Source organism: Lontra canadensis, unplaced genomic scaffold (genome assembly GCF_010015895.1).
Source record: "Lontra canadensis isolate GAN:19392208 unplaced genomic scaffold, GSC_riverotter_1.0 scaffold108, whole genome shotgun sequence".
Taxonomy (NCBI): Eukaryota; Metazoa; Chordata; class Mammalia; order Carnivora; family Mustelidae; genus Lontra; species Lontra canadensis.
This window is the reverse complement of record NW_022631102.1, coordinates 2,534,643-2,553,070: the sequence shown is the minus strand read 5'-3', so window position 1 is coordinate 2,553,070 and position 18,428 is coordinate 2,534,643. Positions and strand designations below refer to the sequence as shown.

General features: G+C 48.0%; 1 protein-coding gene across 7 annotated transcripts in view; it reads left to right on the top strand.

The window, feature by feature from the left end:
• WDR20 (WD repeat domain 20) overlaps positions 1 to 18,428 on the top strand; it is a 65,666-nt gene that overhangs the window by 24,328 nt on the left and 22,910 nt on the right. Inside the window, exon 1 of one of the 7 annotated variants that reach the window (XM_032839526.1) lies at positions 18,210 to 18,242. The exons of the other annotated variants lie outside the window; for them this stretch is intronic. The gene's annotated coding sequence lies outside the window, so the exon portion shown is untranslated. Of the gene's footprint in view, positions 1 to 18,209; positions 18,243 to 18,428 lie in introns of those variants that run through there. 7 annotated transcript variants of the gene reach the window in all.

Sequence of the window (18,428 nt, the reverse complement as noted above, 5' to 3'; positions counted from 1 at the left end):
GTGGAGTGAGAGTTCTGAAGGGCTCGGCTCCCATGAGAAAGCGCGCTCTGGGGTCACCGGCTCTGCAGTCGGTGATGGGCCTGCACTTCTGTTCTCTTCCCAGTTCACGTCATTCAGCCCGGCCCCGCCTGCTGTCTCGTGTCCCTGCTTGCAGGTGCCGTTTTCACATGTGGTTACCTTTGCCAAGAGTTGTGATGGCTCACTTGACCCAAACCGCTGACTCCAAGCAGAGCCTAGTAAGAAAGTTAGCCCACGAATGCCTTCTTCAGAATCCGGCCGGTCTTGGAGTGCCTGGGTGGTGCCGTCGGTTAAGTGTCTGGCCCTTGGTTTGGCTCCGGTCGTGACCTTAGGGTCCTGAGAGGAGCCGTGTGTCGCGCTCCGTGCTCAGTGCAGAGGCGCCTGCGATTCTCTCTCCTTCTCCCCCTCCCTCTTGTGCTCTCGGTGTCTCTCAAATAAATAAATCTTAAAAAAAAAATCTGTGGGCTCTTGTGATGAGTTTCTCCCACACAGATACTCACTGGCCAAGCTGACACCTTGATGTCCCTGCATACTTCTTGTGTCTCTTTCTCTGGCTTGGTTTTCTTTCAAGGACCACTATCCTACCTTTTTGCTTGACTATACCATGGCCTAGGCACTTCTCACATGCACAGAAACCGCCAGGCTCCTCTGCCTTCCCTCTGCACTTTGAGCAGTGGTTCTCTTACCTGAGGCCTGCCACCCGCCGCGGCAGCTCCTCTTCTCCGCTTGGGGGGATGCAGACTGGGCGGGGGGCGCTGACTCAGGAACGCTGGGTCCGGCCCCCGAGTCTCTCTGACTAGCGGGAGCTCCGCCGTGCTGCAGTTTGAGAGCCACTGCTTTATGGGATCTGATTCAAGGCTCTCCTTACAGCAAACACCCCGAGCACGCGCACTGCCTGCTGTGTAGGGTACGGTCACAGTCACTGAGTACTGTGTCGTCACAGCTGCCGTTTATTGAGCACCTACTCTGTGGTGCACGTAACCAGGTGCTTCGCACATGTGTCACCCTCACCCGCTTTGTCAAATAGGTGGTGGTGGTTCCCACTGAGAGGAGAGGGGAGGCTCTGGGAAGGGAGGGCCCTGCCAAGGCTCCGCAGCTGGGGAGCACGCAGGGGAGCTGTCAGGCTCCCAGCACACACGGCCTTTCATGGAAATCCTCCCAGAGTGTGCGTGACTGTGTGCTGGTTATCTGGTCACAGAACAAATGATGGTAATACCCATATTTCTGGATCTCCCTCGTTGTATTCTTTTTTTAAAAGATTTTTTTAAAAAAGATTTTATTTACTTATTTGACAGAGATCACAGGTAGGCAGGGAGGCAGGCAGAGAGAGAGAGGGTTAAAGCCTCTGCCTTCGGCTCAGGTCATGATCTCAGGGTCCTGGGATGGAGCCCGCATCGCATCACGTCAGGGAGCCTGCTTCCCCCTCTCTCTCTGCCTGCCTCTGCCTACTTGTGATCTCTCCTCTGTCAAATAAATAAATAAATAAATAAAATCTTTAAAATAAAATAAAATAAGATAAAATGCCTCTGAGGAATCCCATGCATTTTTCCATGCTAACTCAGTGTACCCTGGTTTGAATGCATTTAGCAAGTGTAAATTGAGGTCATTTACTTAAGGATGATAATAGCTGACAATAGCGTGTGCTTACCTAAGTAGTTTGTGTCAGGCCCCTCTAACCGCTTAATCCTGTCACTCCTAGTGCTCAGACACCGCATGTGGGAGAACTACTGCATTGTCCTTACTTTCCCATTTTGTGGAAGCAGTAGTGTGGAAAGGCAAATTACTTGTCTAGAATCTAGGCACCCCCACCCACCCTCTTTTTCTCCGCCAACATAAATGGCCTTGGTAGGAGGACAGGCTACAGGACAAAGCCAGGGAAGGGAGCTGCAATCATTATTGTTGGCCAAGTGAGATGCCTAAAACCAACTAGGAAGCTTTGAGAAGAACAAATTACTTGTCTAAACTCACAGGGCTGCGAATGTCTAAGACCCAGGGCTCCTTAGTCTGTGCTCTGAACGCCCCTCGAAGTGTAAAGTAGGTTTTCAACCAGACTTTCTCTGCAAAGTTTTACTTTATACTTCTGACATGCTATACTACTCAGTGTTTTTGCTGAAAACCAGCAACCTAACCTTGGGTTAGGACCTGTGTGGAGGATGGGATGGGCATGTGAGTTCACACAGAGAAATAATTCGGGTCCTTTAAAAATGTTAAATAACTGAGCTCCTTGCGAGGGCAGTGCGGGCCAGTGCGGGCCCGCTGCTGGGCTTGAATACCACCAGCCCCCCCCTTCCCCGGGGCTGGGCTCGGCTCCTCTCTGTGCTTTTCGGTGCTCCTCCTCCTCTGCGTCCTTGAGTGTGCGGTGGTTTCTCGCTGCCCGACCTTCCTGTAGGTGGCTTGAGGTCCGAGGACTTCGAGAACAGTGTAGTACTGGGACCTGCTGTAGACAGACATTTGGAAGTGTTACACTGTCGTGTGTCTCTTCAGATTTAAACACAAATTTAGTCAGTGTCGTCTGCATGGAGGAGAGTCAGAGATCTTTCTGTTCCACCCTGGAGACCGTCTTTTACTTTGTAGCCACGGGTGCTGCTTGTGGGACCGGCTGGTATTTGGAGGCTCGGCCTTTGTCAGGATCTCACGCATCATCAGGTCGAGCCGCTGGCGGGCACTTCTTAGCTTCCAGCATCTGTGCGGCCTCGCTTCACGCTGCTGCGCCTTCCTGCCGTCCTGTTTGTATTCGCCGCGTCTCTGCCAGCCAGCACTTTGTTCGTGGGCATTTGGCTCTGCCGCAGAGGGCAGACTTTCCGGAAGGCAGTCAGGAGGTTTGGAATGAGCTGTGGGAGTGGGTTTTGGCCTTCGCTTTCAGGACACAGCCAGCCTGAAAACTCTGAATTCATCAAGAAGCGAGCTACCCCTTCTCAGCCAAGAGAAGGCGGCCGGCCGTTCGGACTTACTCTGAGCTTCGTGCCCGCTGAATCGGCGTCACTGGGTTGATGCTAAGCTGAATGAGTTTTGCAGAGTCTTTGCATTTCTCTATTATAAATACTAGATTTTCGGGTTCTGACAGCTACTTACAGGCAAGAATGCCACAGGTGGAAGCATGGGAGACAGAGGGAGGGCTTTGGGCTGGGTTACTCTGCTTTCCCGAGTTTCCTGGGGAATAGGACCAGAGCTCCAAGTTTAGCTGCTGTGTGAATTGATTGTATGATTTTAGGCACCTTGCATCTTTGGTCTTAAGTTGCAGCATCTTGAGAGCAAATGTGGCTTTTTAAAAAGCTCCACTTTTAGCTCTGTTTGTCTTCCAATTCCAAGGAAATGAGACTTGGGTTACCTACCTCGTATGAGACGGTCGTACGTAGGGATGTTAGAAAATTATTCACACTAGGAAATGTTGCTTCTTCAATCCATTTCTTCATGAATAGCTTTATATTTAACTTTTTTTAAGCTGCTAGTTGTACATTTTTAATTATGTACTTGATTACGTGAGGTAATGAATGATAAGTGGAGTGAAGCAGAAGTGCGGTCCTTGCCAAGTGTTAACTTTTGGGTTAGGGTCGATTTCAGCCCTTGGTGTGGAGCTTCTTAATCAGTTCCAAGCTGGTTGGCCTGCTAACCTACATTTAAAATACAGCACTGTCCCCGTTGACACTATGAATACAATACTGTCCCTATTGAGCCTAACAGTTTTAATTCAGGCCTCAGAGGTTTTAACTTTTAAATGCTAAACTATTTTAGAATGTTAAATATTAAATATTTTCCTTTTAAATGCTAAAAACATTTTAAAATGCTAAATATTCTGAATTCAGAAAAACAAATTTCACCGTGTTACTTTTTTAGCTCTTTCTTCTGGATTGAGGATAATTTAGGATTGAGTTTTCCTGGAATCTCTAGAAGAGCATGGGATTGATGGTGAATTGTGAATTCTCAAGTTCAATTCTTCTGAGAAAAAGATGGGGATTCAATTTGGAAATCTACATTAGAAGAAAAATTAGGTGATAAACTTGGAAGAGATGGATTTCGCAAAGAGGACTGGGACAAATTATCTTTATTTGCCACTGTAGCAAATTAGGAACACACAGTGAGCCCTTGTAATGCTGTAGTGCTGTTTGAAGAGTGGAACAACAGAACCAGCCATGGCCTGCTTCTTTGTCCTCTGAATGGTTGGCTCCTTTAAAGAATTTTCCTGTCCTTTCTCATCTCATTGAGTGACATCACTGGTGCCACAGAAACATTAATAACAGACTCCAGCGGTCCTAATTGGCGTGAAACTCATGATTTGGCTAGTACAAATATATCCTGGTGATATATCATCCTGTTCATGCATTTACTTGATATAACAGTAAGATTTCTTTTATGGTGAATTTTACTGTTTATAAGGTACAGATTTTTCTGTGACCTTATGCTAGGCCATGACATGCTTTTTAAGCTACTTAGAATAATTTCAAAACCGTTTTAGTGGTTTTTTGGCCTGTGTTTTTTTTTCTTTTTAAGAAATTACACAAATATGGGGCGCCTGGGTGGCTCAGTGGGTTAAAACCTCTGCCTTCAGCTCCGGTCATGATCCCAGGGTCCTGGGATCGAGCCCCACATCGGGCTCTCTGCTCAGTGGAGAGCCTGCTTCCCATTCTCTCTCTGCCTGCCTCTCTGCCTACTTGTGATCTCTATCTGTCAAATAAATAAATAAATAAAATCTTTAAAAAAAAAATAAAAAAAAAAAAAGAAAGAAATTACACAAATAGGGGTGCTCAGTGGGTTAAGCCTCTGTCTTCAGCTCAGGTCATGATCTCGGGGTCCTGGGATCAAGCCCCACATCGGACTCTCTACTCAGTGGGGAGCCTGCTTCCCCCCTCTCTCCCGCTGCCTCTCTGCGTACTTGTGATCTTTGTCTGTCAAATAAATAAATAAGTAAATCTTTAAAAAAAAGAGATTACACAAATAATATATAATTATTGATGAAGAGTTAGAAATTAAGATAGGCAAAAAAATGATCGCCTAAATACTGCCCCCAGCTCTTTAATAACCACATTTAGTAGTTTGATGACTGTCTTTTCAATAATTTTCTTTGCAAATATATACACATAATTAAATGTATATTCTAAAAGGAATCATACTTTTTAATTATGGAAAATTTCCAGCTTACAGAAGAGTTGAGAGGATGGTGTCATGGAATTCTATACACCTGTCTCCCAGCCTTGCTGCTTATCAGCATGTGGCCAATCTCCTGTGGTCGATTCTGTCACCCTGACTGCATTATTTTTAAGGCAGATGCCAAACAGTGTATCGTCTGTATTTTTTCAATACATGGACTCTCTGAGAAATAAAACCACATTTTCACACATAAAATACTTACATTTGAACGTTGTCTGTTCTTTGACAGATTCATAACTATTCTTTATAGTTTCTTGATTCATAAGATCTTTTTATTACTTATTTTTAACATTTTAATTTGAAATCATTATAGATTTATAGGAAGTTTCAAAATGCACATGGAGGTCTCATGTACCCTTTACCCGGTTTCCCGGTGGTACTGTTGTGCATGACCATAGTACAGTGTCAGAGCTGGTATGTTGACCTTGGCTGTCCACAGAGCTTGTTTGAATTTTAGCAGTTTCAGATGTACTGTGTGTGTGTGTGTTCTGTACCGTTTGTCTGTACAGTCTGCAGTGTGTAGATTCAAGTAATCACGACCACAAATAAATGTTGTGTAGTTGGCTCACTCACGTATATTTCCAAACAAGGACCACACACTGCTTTTAGTGTACATGCCTCTTAGGTCTCTCTTTTGTAAAAATTACTTTGCTGTAATTTCACACTTACAGAAAAGTGACAAGCATGGTACAAAGAACTCCTTTTATACCTGTCATCCGACTAATTGTTGCACATTTGCCCATTTGTTTTACCATTTGTATGCTCCCTTCCCCAGCCCGTGTGTGTGTGCGTGTGCACGTGCGTGTATAATATGTATCATTTGAGACTAGTTTGTAGATGGCATGCCCACTTATGCATATAAAATTCAGTTCCTGTTTCCTGAGAAGAATTTTCACTTACACAACCACAGTACATTTATCCAAATCGGAAATACAACACTGATGCATTCCACTCATCTAATCAGCAGTCACCAGTTACCCTGATGCGGTCCTGTACAAGCCATTTCCCCGGTTTGGGCCCTGTCCAGGTTCATGCATGGCAAGCTCTTCAGTCTTGTTCCATGTAGAACTGTTCCTTAGCCTTTTCTTTGTTTCCATCATCTAGACATATCCCAGACTTCAGTTGTTTTGTAGAATGCCTTTCAAGTTGCGTTTGTCTGATGTTTTTTTCGTGATTATCATGGTCTGCCCTTTGCGGAATGCACGGAATCGATGAGCCCGTCCCAGGCAGCACGTCCAGGGGCCCTCAGCGCCGATTTGCCCCTTAGTAGTGGGCAGATTCATGTTAGCCTTGATTAAAGTTGTGTTCACTAAATTACTCTGCTGTAAGGTTCCATTTTTCTCTTCATAATTGAGATGTAATTTGTGAGGGAACACTTTGAGACTTTGTAAGTAGCCTGTTGCTTAAGAAACCTTCAGTTTTCGCATTCATTGATGACTTTGGCTGAATCCGTTATTATTGTGTTCCTGTGATGGTTGTAAATGGTGATTTTAAAACTCTGTTACTCTTTCTTCCTACACTTACTAGGTGTTACTGTACTGTAAAGAAGAGCTTCCTTTTCTCCATTTCTTGGTATCAGTGTGAGCTCAGATTCTTTATTCTGAGAAAATTCTGTAGTATTATTTTGGTGTTTATTCTTTTTTCCCCCAAGTAATCTCGCAGCATGGGGCTTGAACTTGCAGCCCCGAGGTCAAGAGTTGTGTGCCCTACTGACTCAGCCAGCCAGGCGCTCCTCATTTTAGTATTACATCGTCCCATCATTGCCTTATGGTAGCCCCTCTGCTTTGCCCCTTGAGTCTTTGATAGCTTTCTTGCTCAGAGGTACAAAAAGATGTTCCAAATGTATCTTGTTCACTTTTTACCCCATACATGGTATCAAGTTCCAGGAGCCTTGGTGACTTTGAAGTGGCAAATATCATTTGAGGCGTAGTCTAGGTGTTAGGAGTTCCTATTGCTGTTTGGTCATTGCTTCTATACCTTCTTACTGGACACTTAAAACACAGGAGTTCATATTGGTCTTTCCTAATCAAACTAAAGATGAACAATTTTACATTTATTCCTTTTTTTTTTCATTTATTCATGTGCAGAGTCTCAGCTTCTAATGACTTTCATACTTCGCTTTTTTGCTTCTACAATATTCTACAGTATTCAAAACAATACACTAATGCTAACAATACGATTACAGTGTGAATATGATTTTATTTCTTTGCAATTCTTTGTCTTCAGAATCCTGTTTTTTATTGTTTCATTTTTCCACTTAATATAGCATGTAACATCCTTCTTTGCTAGTAAGTATCTTCATTTTAGATGGCTACATGATGTATTTACCTGTTTCCTTTTTGGAGCACACAAGATATTAATAATGTTTCATTATAAACCAAGTTCAGTTGGCTGCCTTTGTACATGTGCTTGCTCATTAAAATTTCTTTTTAAGAATAGCATACAGACAGAAATGTGTTTAAGTGTAAAGCTCTATTAATTGTTGATAGAGTAGAATCAACCCCAGATTAAGGAAAGCATTCCTGGCACCCAGAACTTCCCCATGGCCTTTTCCCCACACTCTTCAAGAGTATCCACAGTCCTCACTTCTGACATCACAGATAGTTTTCCTTATTTTTGAACTCGATATAAATAGAATTATTTCGCATATGCTTCTTTTATATTTGTCTTCTTTCAAGATTATTTTTCAAGGTTTGTCCATATTTGTCTCAGTGCAAATATGCCAGGAGTGGCGTCGCACGGAGAGGCCGCTGAGTTACGTAGCTTGCTTCCTGTTCCTGAACATTTGTGTTGGGCCACTTTGGGGCTGTTACAGATTACAACTTGAAAATTAAGTTCTAAGGAGGCATTCCTGGGAGCTGAATTTGTGGTTAAAGGAAGGAAGGCTTACTGCGTGTTGTTGGATTGCCCTGTGTAAAGGCGGAATGGGCTTGTACTCCTGCACTTGCGAGGTGAGGCCTGCTGCTCCACATTCCTGTGTGGGCCAGTTTTATTGGTCCCCATTTTCAAACTGGCCACTATTGCGTTCCTAGGCTTATAGCAGCTCCTGGTACATTTCAGGTGCCCAGAAAAGCTTTTTTTCTTTTTTTTTTTAAACATCTGGTCGGGGGGGAAACCATCCCGGGTGGATGGCTCAGTGGATTAAGCCTCTTCCTTCCGCTCAGGTCATGATCTCAGGGTCCTGGGATCGAGCCCCGCATCGGGCTCTCTGCTTAGCAGGGAGCCTGCTTCCCCCACCTTCTCTCTGCCTGCCTCTCCAGCCTACTTGTGATGTCCGTCTGTCAAATAAACAAATAAAATCTTTTTTTTTTTTAAGATTTTATTTGTTTATTTGACAGACGGAGATCACAAGTAGGCAGAGAGGCAGGCAGAGAGAGAGAGAGAGGAGGAAGCAGGCTCTGTGCTGAGCAGAGAGCCCGATGCGGAGCTCGATCCCAGGACCCTGGGACCACGACCTGAGCCAAAAGCAGAAGCTTTAACCCACTGAGCCACCCAGGCGCCCCAATAAATAAAATCTTTTTTTTTTTTTAAAGATTTTATTTATTTATTTGTCATAGAGAGAGAAGCAAGAGTGAGCACAGGCAGACAGAGTGGCAGCAGAGGCAGAGGCAGAAGCAGGCTCCCTGCCAAGCAAGGAGTCCGATGTGGGACTCGATCCCAGGACGCTGGGATCATGAACTGAGCCGAAGGCAGCCGCTTAACCCACTGAGCCACCCAGGCGTCCCAATAAATAAAATCTTAAAAAAAAAAAAAATGTCTGAGTGGCTGTTACTGAGGGGGCCTATAAAAAGTTATTCCCTTAAAATTTGGGAGTAGTTGGGGGAGATGAGTTGCACAGGACAAATGGCCAGCGGCTCCAGGGCCAAGTGAGTGGCTCCAGCGACGCTGGAACATGCGGAGGAAGAGGGCAGAGCGTCTCCTGGGCTCGTATTCCGAACAGGTCAGCTCTCTGTTGCTCTTGTCATGCTGAGGCTACTTTCTGCAGCTGAGCTCTGGCTGGGTAAGAGATGAACTCTTTGAATTACAGAGGCCAAATAGAATATTTTGGCCACGGGGTTCATCTCCCTTCTTTGCATAAGCTAAGTTTCATGTTCTCTCATTCTTTCTTGCTTTCTGTGTGAAAACACAGCGATGTACTTGCTCCGGAGTGCTGTCATTTGGTAAAGAATTACTGCTACACATCAGTGCTGTTTAAGAAATCCCTTACGTGTTACAAGGATGCGCAGGTGGCTCAGTCGGTCGAGCATCCAGCTCTTGCTTTCGGCTCCTAGTCTCGAAGTCGTGAGATCGAGCCCCGCATTGGGCTTCCCGCTCAGTGTGGTGTCTGCTCCCGATTCTTTCTCCCTCTGCCTCTCCCTGCTTCCGAGCACGTGTGTGTGCTCTCTCGCAAATAAAATAAAATTTTTAAAAAAGAAATTACTGAAAGGTTTCGTGTGTTACGGATTCAGTAGTTCACTGTTGCAGCCTGGGTTGGGTGCTTGGGATGACAACAGCTCCATGTGGTTTAAAGCACAGTTCTAAGCTCAGTGAGACCTTGGGCAGGTCGCCAGCACTCCCTGGGCCTCAGGGACACGATTGCTGGGAAGTCACGGGGACTCTACACACGAGTTCCTGCTGAGAACGGGAGCTGCTCTGCAGCCTGACTCGGAACATCTAAAACCATCTCTGTGCTGTGCTGGCAGCAGAAGCTCACCGATCGTCCCCGTGTTGGGAGACAGTGGTCCGCGGTTCCGCAGCGTGGGGGACTTGCGGCCTCGGCGCCGTCCTAGTTCACCAGTGTCACAACACTCGTAGGTCCTAGAATTCTTCCCCAAGCCCCTTTAAGGGCGAACTTAAAAAAATTATTTTCTAAGAGTTCACAGTAAGCATTTTTTGCAGAAATAGAAACATCTTGCCTTTTTTTCCATGTGAGATGTTAGCCTGCCCTTAGGAATAGGAATGCATATTTAGTCATAATTAACAGAGGGTTTAATAAAAAATAGGTCATTTGAATATGTCAGCATTTTGATGTGATGAGATCTGGTCTTAGAATGTGTGCAAACTGAATTTATCTAATGTTTATTCATGGTTTCTCCTTAATGAGGAACTCAGTGCTCCATTCGCCCGCACGACGCAGCGCCACAGCCCTCTGTAGTATTTCATGGGGCGGGGAGCGGCCTCGCCTGAACTTGGGGTTCCACTCAACAACGTGAAGAGTTGGTGAGGAGGTGGCAGCAGCTTATTAAGTTTGGCTTTTAAAAATGATCGGAGGGAAGAGGAATCCGTTTCCATAGCGAACAGTTTCTAAGTGACAGGCTGTCGGGGGAGAAATGACTCGTGATCACGGTAGAAGCTTGTCGGAGCAGGTCAGCTCAGCCCCCTTCCCCCACCGCGGCACCCCCTCCCCTAGCACCCCCTCCCCCCAGCAAGGCTCCAGAGAGCTCAGCTGCCCTGGCTCCCGCGGAGAAGAGTAAGCAGTTCCACAGGGTGTTGCTGGGAAAGTTCCCGAACATATCTTACGCCTTCTGTCACTGGGCACCACCGTTCTGGAATGACCTGCGGGAGGGCCCCTCGCCTTCTACGCCTCGTTTGCCCGTGTTCTGTGCTCTGATGCTGTCTCGCGCCGTGTCCTTTGCTGCTGCCTCCCTGCATGGAGTCCCGGCTGCTGCTGAGCACGCGCACGCGGGAGAAGCTCTGAGCCGGCGTGGTGGGTGCTCGCTCCGGGGCCAGAGCCCCGCAGAAGCATGCTGGCGAGTGACATACCGTGATTTGTGTTCAGTGACGGGTCGGGGTCTGGCAGGCCAGTGCCAGGGCGGGCGTGTGCGAGGTGTCTGAGGAGGAGGCGCGATCTGGTTCTGGAAAATTACACTGAAAGGAAACCATGCCCTAAACTTGGCTTCTGCTGTTGTCCTTCTCCAGGACATTGAGGGAAGAAAGAATTCTCTCTCTTTTCCTTATTTATGTTTCTTCGAAGGTGTTCATGAGTGATGAGAATTGTCAAAGCCTGTCTGTAATAAGCAGCAAATCCTTATGCATGCACAAGGAGAAATCCCAGTTTCAAAGGGGAGAACTAACTTTCCTGAAGTGCCTTTGAAGTTCCAGGCATTAATCTTGGGACTCTAGCCTGTTACTCCATTTTATTTTTATTTTTTTAAAGATTTTATTTATTTGACAGAGAGAGGTCACAAGTAGGCATTGAGGCAGGCGGAGGGAGAGGGGGAAGCAGGCTTCCAGCTGAGCAGAGAGCCCGATGCGGGACTCGATCCCAGGACCCTGAGAACATGACCCGAGCCAAAGGCAGAGGCTTAGCCCACTGAGCCACCCAGGCGCCCTAGCCTGTTACTCCATTTTAATAAAACAGGCCGGTGAGGTAGATGCATGGAGAAGGTAGGACCGGAGTCGGGGGCACACAGAGCAGGGCTGGGGTACTTGGTCCCCTCGGCAAGCGTAGGCAGCTGGAGTCACACAGTGATGGGATTTCAGTTCTGGGTGCTACCGCGGATGTCACCTGGTCAGCTTCCTGTCACGGCAGCGTGGCGCACTGGGAGGAGCGCAGGGGCTGGCATCGAGACCGCTGGCTTCACCACTTGCTTCCTTTTGACCGCTGAGTCCGTTTTCGTATTTACAAAATGCGAGCGGCGGACATCCTCAGGCCTCGGGTTCGCAGTGAGGCCAGAAGAACCGAGGCGCGAAGGTGCTTGGTGAGCTGTCGGGTGACTTCCGGTACTGGCCGCGGGTGGTTTCCTTTTACAGGTGGCACCCAGGGAGGCATTGGTTGTTAGTCAGGATTTTGGTTGGTGGAAGGATCGCATGTTTGCTTTCATGTGTGCTGGCTGTGGGACTTCCCCGCCGCTTCGAGAGTTGTTTCCCGTCTGCGCCAGTGTCAGTGAGGGCATTTCTACGGCCAGGCCCTCTGTTAGGTGGAGATCGAACGGTGAAGAAGGCAGAAGGGTTTCTGCCCTGTTTGAAACACTGAAACTGTACAGTTGATTGACATTTTTTCCCCTACTGGGATAAGGGCTTCCAAACTTGACTGATTCCTTACTACCGCGACATATATTTTTAAATCAGTGTTAGACTCTTTAAATACCGCTCATGCCAGTTATGCAGATACTTTGGGTGTAGCTGAAGGAGCCATGAGAGAGACGGCTGGGGCGGGTGTGCTGCGCGGTCTGCCTGTTTCCCTGCTGCTTGAGCGCGGGTGGCTTGGCCCGTGGAGTCGGCGTCTGTGTCGGACCTTACAGCTGACGGACCTGAACGCTGAGCTGCTCGCCTGCGTGCGTGGTGCGGGCGCGAGATGTTTGGAAGTCGCTGTTGGGTATTTCTGTCCCTCGAGCCGGGATGTTTTCCACCGTGGTGAAGAACGCTGTGGTTGAATAGTACGTCGGCCTTAGTTCCCGAAGCGAACGTACCTCGGCGCTGAGAGGCCCGTCCATCCTCATTCATGCCTGGGGCTCTGAAGGCTTCGGCACTTCCCCAGGACCGCCAGCTGGTTGTGGTCCCGACCCGGACTGTGGACTCCGAGCCTGCACGCACTGGAGACCCAAACCGTGACGAGGTGGAAAGTCTCCTCCCCGAGAGACCGGAACGGTCTCTGTGCTGTGCTTGTCTCGCATCCCAGGTCTTCAGGTCGGACTCCAGATGTTCCCCTTCTGGCCCAGTACGTGGTCCTTGGCGCTCTGGAAGTAATCGCTTGCGCATTTTTGGCTCCTGTTTTGGATGTCTGAGATGTGGGCAAGAGGAATGCTAACGGAAGGCGTGCTGCCCGTTCTCTAGGGGCCCTCGGGTCCTGCAGCCGGGACCCTTGATGTCGCTGGCACCGCTCCAGCTGCCTTTGATGGATTCATGCAGGCAGTGACTCAGCGGCCTCTTGATTTCTCGGTTGTTTTTAAAAGGAGCTGGACTGTCACGACATGTGGGATACAGTGAACGCTACAACTAGTAGGTGTGGCGCTCAGTGACCGTCAGGTGAGAGCAGGAAGGCATGACTTTTGTGCTGCTGTGAGCAGAGTTTGCGTGGAGACGGCGCCCGGGGAAGGTATTCCAAGTGGAAGAAGGCGTGTAAGGAAAGGGAAGAGGGTGTAAGGGTGTAAGGCGCACAGGCTGTGTGTGAACAAGCGCCTTTGGAGGAAACGTGGGGGGGGGGGGATGAGGAGGTCCACGTTGGGGAGCCTTGTGGGTGCGAGCTGAGGAGTTCAGCCAGTATTAGGGCCGAGCCCTGGAGGTTTTAAGTGGGACAGTGACCTAAGGCTTCATGAAGATGAATGTGGCATCGTGTTTGGGATGAGTTGAACGTGCATAGAAATGGGTGGAAGGACTGTTTTCTGGCAAGTTCTGCGGAACTGGTTTTTGAAGTGATTTTTGTATGGGGAGGGAGAATATAAAATGTAGGGAAAATAAAGCCCACCTTTATTACTGACCCTGCTCCCCCCATACATCATCATCTCACATGCTTTTTTTCAAAAGAGGTCTTTCTGAGATACTTTCCATGTCACACCACGTGCTTCTGGGCGCTCGGGAGTATCGGGTAGCAGGTTCCATGAAGGGCGCTCGGCACGGGCCCACAGGTCGCCTCTGAGTTCCGCTAAAGGCTGTGCCAGTTCCGAGGCCCCGGCAGTGTGAGGAGGCCCGCTGAGCCCGTGGGGGCTCTCCTCTCGCTGGGCCTTCCCCAGCAGGCCAGGCGGGGGGCTGGGGTGAAGATGTCAGCTGGAATAAGGGGCTTCTTTTACAGACCTTTGAGCGCAAGAAAGGGAAACGTGAAATTGTTTGTACTTGTCGATCAAGGATTTTGATAACCAGCTTGTGTCTGTGGTAGGAATTTTTTTTTAAAGATTTTTATTTATTTATTTGACAGACAGATCGCAAGTAGGCAGAGAGGCAGGCGGAGAGAGAGGAGGAAGCAGGTTCTCTGCCGAGCAGAGAGCCTGATGCAAGGCTCTATCCCAGGACCCTGAGATCATGACCTGAGCCGAAGGCAGAGGCTTAACCCACTGAGCCACCCAGGCACCCCAAGTATGGTAGGAATTTTTAAACCATAATTTAAACTTTTTCTTCTGAGAACGAGACACTGACAGATTATTTGTAATCAGTAACTCCTTATGCAGAAGCGAATGAGCATAATATACAATTTAATCTTACCCGAAAAAATTGGAATACTTGTAGTTTCATCTGTTCAACAGACAACACTTGTGACGGACGGGGCACTCTACTGGGGCCGGATAACCAAATGTGATCTAATTCTTAACATTGGTAAGATTTTAAAAAAATATGTTCTGCTGTAAATTCCTGCTTAAGAATTCAGGTAACTGGCAATAATTAGGGTGCAGATGCATTAAAAAAATCCCAAGTGTCTGTAACCCATCTATGCAGAATTCACCAGAAAGCTGAAACATAAAAGCTGATTTGGTGGGGTAATACAGCGGTAACTATTTAATAAAGAAGTTCTGCTCCTTAAGGGAGTTTTTATTGTAATTTTTTATTGTCATTGTAATTTTCTTATAATTGATGATAACAGACATAAAACAGTACTGTAATCATATAAGTGATTAAATACTAAATTTTGTGGAACGAATTAAGGACTCGAGAATTGAGATAAAGGAGCCACCCCAAGGAACGGTGGTTGGAAAAAGGCTTGTTGGAGGTGGGGCCTGAGCCACTGGGTCAAATTGCCCCAGCGCAGACAAGAGAGGGAGCCCGAGAGGGGGGCTGTGTGCCTGCGGCCCACTCTGGACTGTGGCGTGGAGGGCAAGCAGACGCCGGGGTGGCAGGAGTTGCAGCGTGCTGTTGCCAGGCCCTGGAGGCCGGAATCCTTTCCTGGTTCTGGCTTCTCCTTGGCGGATGGCTGGCAGGTGGGTTCAGTGGCCCCCGCGGGGGGGCTGTGAGGTAAGAGTTGGGAATGTGAAGCTGCTTGGGCCCAGCAGGAGTTCCATAGGCAGATGTCAGGCCCCGGTGTGACACAAGTCAGGAGGCTCCTGAAGCATTTGACCAGAGAGATCGGATGTGACAGGGGCAGATTCACAAAGGTTGCTGCCCTTCGAGTGCGTCTGCACACCCTGTGCTTCGTGGGTCCGTTCTCAGTGGGCCTCACCACTGCCTGGCAGGAGCGCTGGGCGCGTTGTTCTCTGAGAGGAAAGGAGCGTCTTGCCTGGGTCACCTGGCTACCCAGAGGGAAGGCTGGGTTTGGACCGAGGCCTGCCTGGCTCCAGAGGCTGGGTTCTTTCTCCTCCTCGCTGGGGAGCCCACGCAGAAGAGGCATGGCTGGCTCAGGTGGTCATTACTGCTACTAAAAGGTGTGTGAGCTCAGTGTCCATGTTGGCGCCCCTCCACCCCAAAGGAGAGAGGAAGAGGAGGAAGAAGAAATAGGGCAGCAATACATCAATGGGAAAAGAGACTGAACTTGGTGATTGGCTGCAGAAGACAGAGGACAAGATGGGGCAGAGATGATGGCCCTGTTGGAAATGAAGGCAGGCGCTGGTAACCGGGCTTTCTCGCCCTGGCCTTGGGCTCCAGAGAGCTTGGGCACCAGTGGCAGAGTCCACGGGTTTCTCAGTTATGGGCACACCTCTAGTGGTCACCTTGGGCTTCACAGTAATTCCTGTTTGCTCTTGGTAGGGGCTGTGTGGCTTGGCTGCACTAGTGCTGCTGTAGCGGGATTGGTGCCCCTGGGGGCTGGGGATGGGAAGTGACCTTAGATAAGAGATACTCGGAGTGTTTGCTGGGCCTTGGTTTACTCTGGTGCCTCCCGGGACCCTGCTTCTCACCAGTGTTGAATGACCGGTTAAAATTTCCAGTCTGGGGGCGCCTGGATGGCTCAGTTAGGCGTCTGCCTTCGGCTCAGGTCATGGTGCCTGGGTCCTGGGATCTAGCGCATCAGGGATGGAACATTCTTTGCTCAGCGGGGAGCCTGCTTCTCCCGCCACTGCTCCTGCTCTTGCGCACTTGCTCCCGCGCTCTCTGACAAATAAATAAAATCTTTAAAAAAAATGTCCAGTCTGTCTGGGCTGATACTTTTCTAAAATTGAAAAAATATATATATTAATGGGGAATGAAACTGAAAAAGACATGTGGAATACAAATTCAAATTTTTATTATTAGAGTCAATACAAAGTTCTCCCGTCTGATTGCCCTCAGAGTTTCCGAGTGCCACTCTTCTCTCTCTGTACGGACTCTTGCTGCCGACCAGCAGGCTGGCGTGGCCTGGTACAGTTTGAGAGCCCTGGTCTGGGAAGGAAGTTGTTAAGCAGATTAGTAAACAGGGTGTTTGGGGAGTATTTACATGATTTAAGAGTAAAAGTAATCTTTCAGTTGGGATTAAAATACATGTGATCTATTTACAGATGACATCTTTTCCTATTAGGAGGCCAAGAGGTACAATAACCTCCCGGAGAGCTGAGCTAGTGTAGTTGCTGTAAAGGCTCTGTGAGTTAGCTCTGCCTTAGAAGCAGTACCGGTAAAGCAGGCGCTTTTACTTTCTCCCTTGTTTCTGAGAACAGCTGGATGTCCTTTGCTCATTTAATTTGTATTAGCATGTTTTCTCTGTAATTTTTGGCTTGGCTTTGAATAGATTTTTATAGTTTTATGCATAATTTTAGATATGTTTCTTAAGGGGGAAGTTCCTTAAGCAAACTTTAAAAAAAATTCTCAAAGGAGTTTTATGTGCTATACAGAGATCATGTAATAATGTAATTGTTCGTATTTTAGATTGGTGTTTTGTCTCTAGTTGCCAGTGCCTTTTACTGTCTATTTTGAGCTCTTCTGACATTTGCTGATAACCTTCTTAGCTCTGAAATAATTTGCTGAGGTCTCAGCCTGGCTTTTTTTCCCCTGCCTCTAGGGCCCAGCCCGGGAGCAGCTTCTGTCAGTGGGCCTGTCCCTGGGGGCGGGGGTGGGGGCGGGGTGAGGGGCGGAGGTGGCTTGCTTTGGCTCCGCAGCTCCCTCACACCTCTGCTGGCCACAGCCTTCAGCCTGCCTCAGCACTTACTCCCTTCCCCGATGGTCCCTTTTCGCCTTGCTGCAAAGTCGGGACTTCCCTCTGTTTTGTATCGTACTTTATATTACACTTTTCAAGCCTCTTTCATGTACATACTCTCTTATTTCATCCTCCAGACAATCCCATGAGAAAGATACTCATCTCCGTTTTAACTGAGGTGAGGCTGGGAGTGTCCGCGTGGCACGCATCCTCATTCCTCTGCCCCGGGCTCCGAGTGCGAGTCCCACTCGGGTCCAGACTTCCAAATGTTCGGGTTTGGAGTTTGCTTAAAGATGCCTAGAATTTTGAGGTCCCCTTTTCTACTCAGTACTTATGTGTGTCATTTGGAAAGTGAAACAATCCTCAGCACAATATCACGGGCCTCTTTGAAAGAAAGAACTCTTCAGAACCTACCTCGGGTTGGTCAGCAGAGAACAGTAGCCGCGGCTCCAGTCGTCTTGTCGGGGCACGCGCTCAGCAGCCCGCTTGTCTGCATCTGTGACTTTCTGCTAGGGCTGGAGGGCGGCGTCCTTAATTTCCGCGTCAGCCCGGCACATTAGATTGCATGGAACATTCCTCATGAAGAAGAAGAAAGTCTCGCTCTAGGGATTTGTGGGGAGGCATACTGAAACATCACTTTTTGGCCCAAGTTGGAAGTCATTTGCTTCTGACTTTGGGGTGTGTGCGTGTGTGTCCTTCTCATCCCCTTTATGGTCAAACAGACCTGGGCTTTACGTCCAGCTGCTTACTTAGGTAGGTATGGTGACCTTGGCTGAGTTATTTCACCTCCCTAAACTTGTTCTCTACTTTGAAGGGTCGTTGTAGGGTTTAACGGTGATGCACGCCATGCACTCTGAGTGTGGGCTCAGTAAGTGAAAGGTACCTCAACACCGGTGCAGAAGAGGGACTGGGCCCCAGTAAGAAGGCACCTGCTTATAATTGGCCGCAGCAGTGGTTCTCAAATCTGAGTGGGCATCGGAATCACCTGGAAGGCTTGCTAGGCCCACCCTGTAGTTTTGGATTCTTTTGATCTGGGGTGGGGCTTGAGAATTTGCATTTCTGAGTTTCCAGGTGATGCTGCTGCCGCCACTGCTGGTGTGGGGACCACACTTTGAGAACCCCTGGGCTACAGGTAACTCACCAATGAGCATTTAGATGCTGTAGATCAATATGCAAGCCGAGTTTTTATGTGGTTAGAGGTACTCTGTTAGAAATTGCTTGGAATTGAATGTATTTTGCAAATACTGAATTTAGTATCTCAAGGATTTTTCCTCCTGAAGTCCAGGAGTTTTGTTAAAGACATTTTAAGAACAAGTCG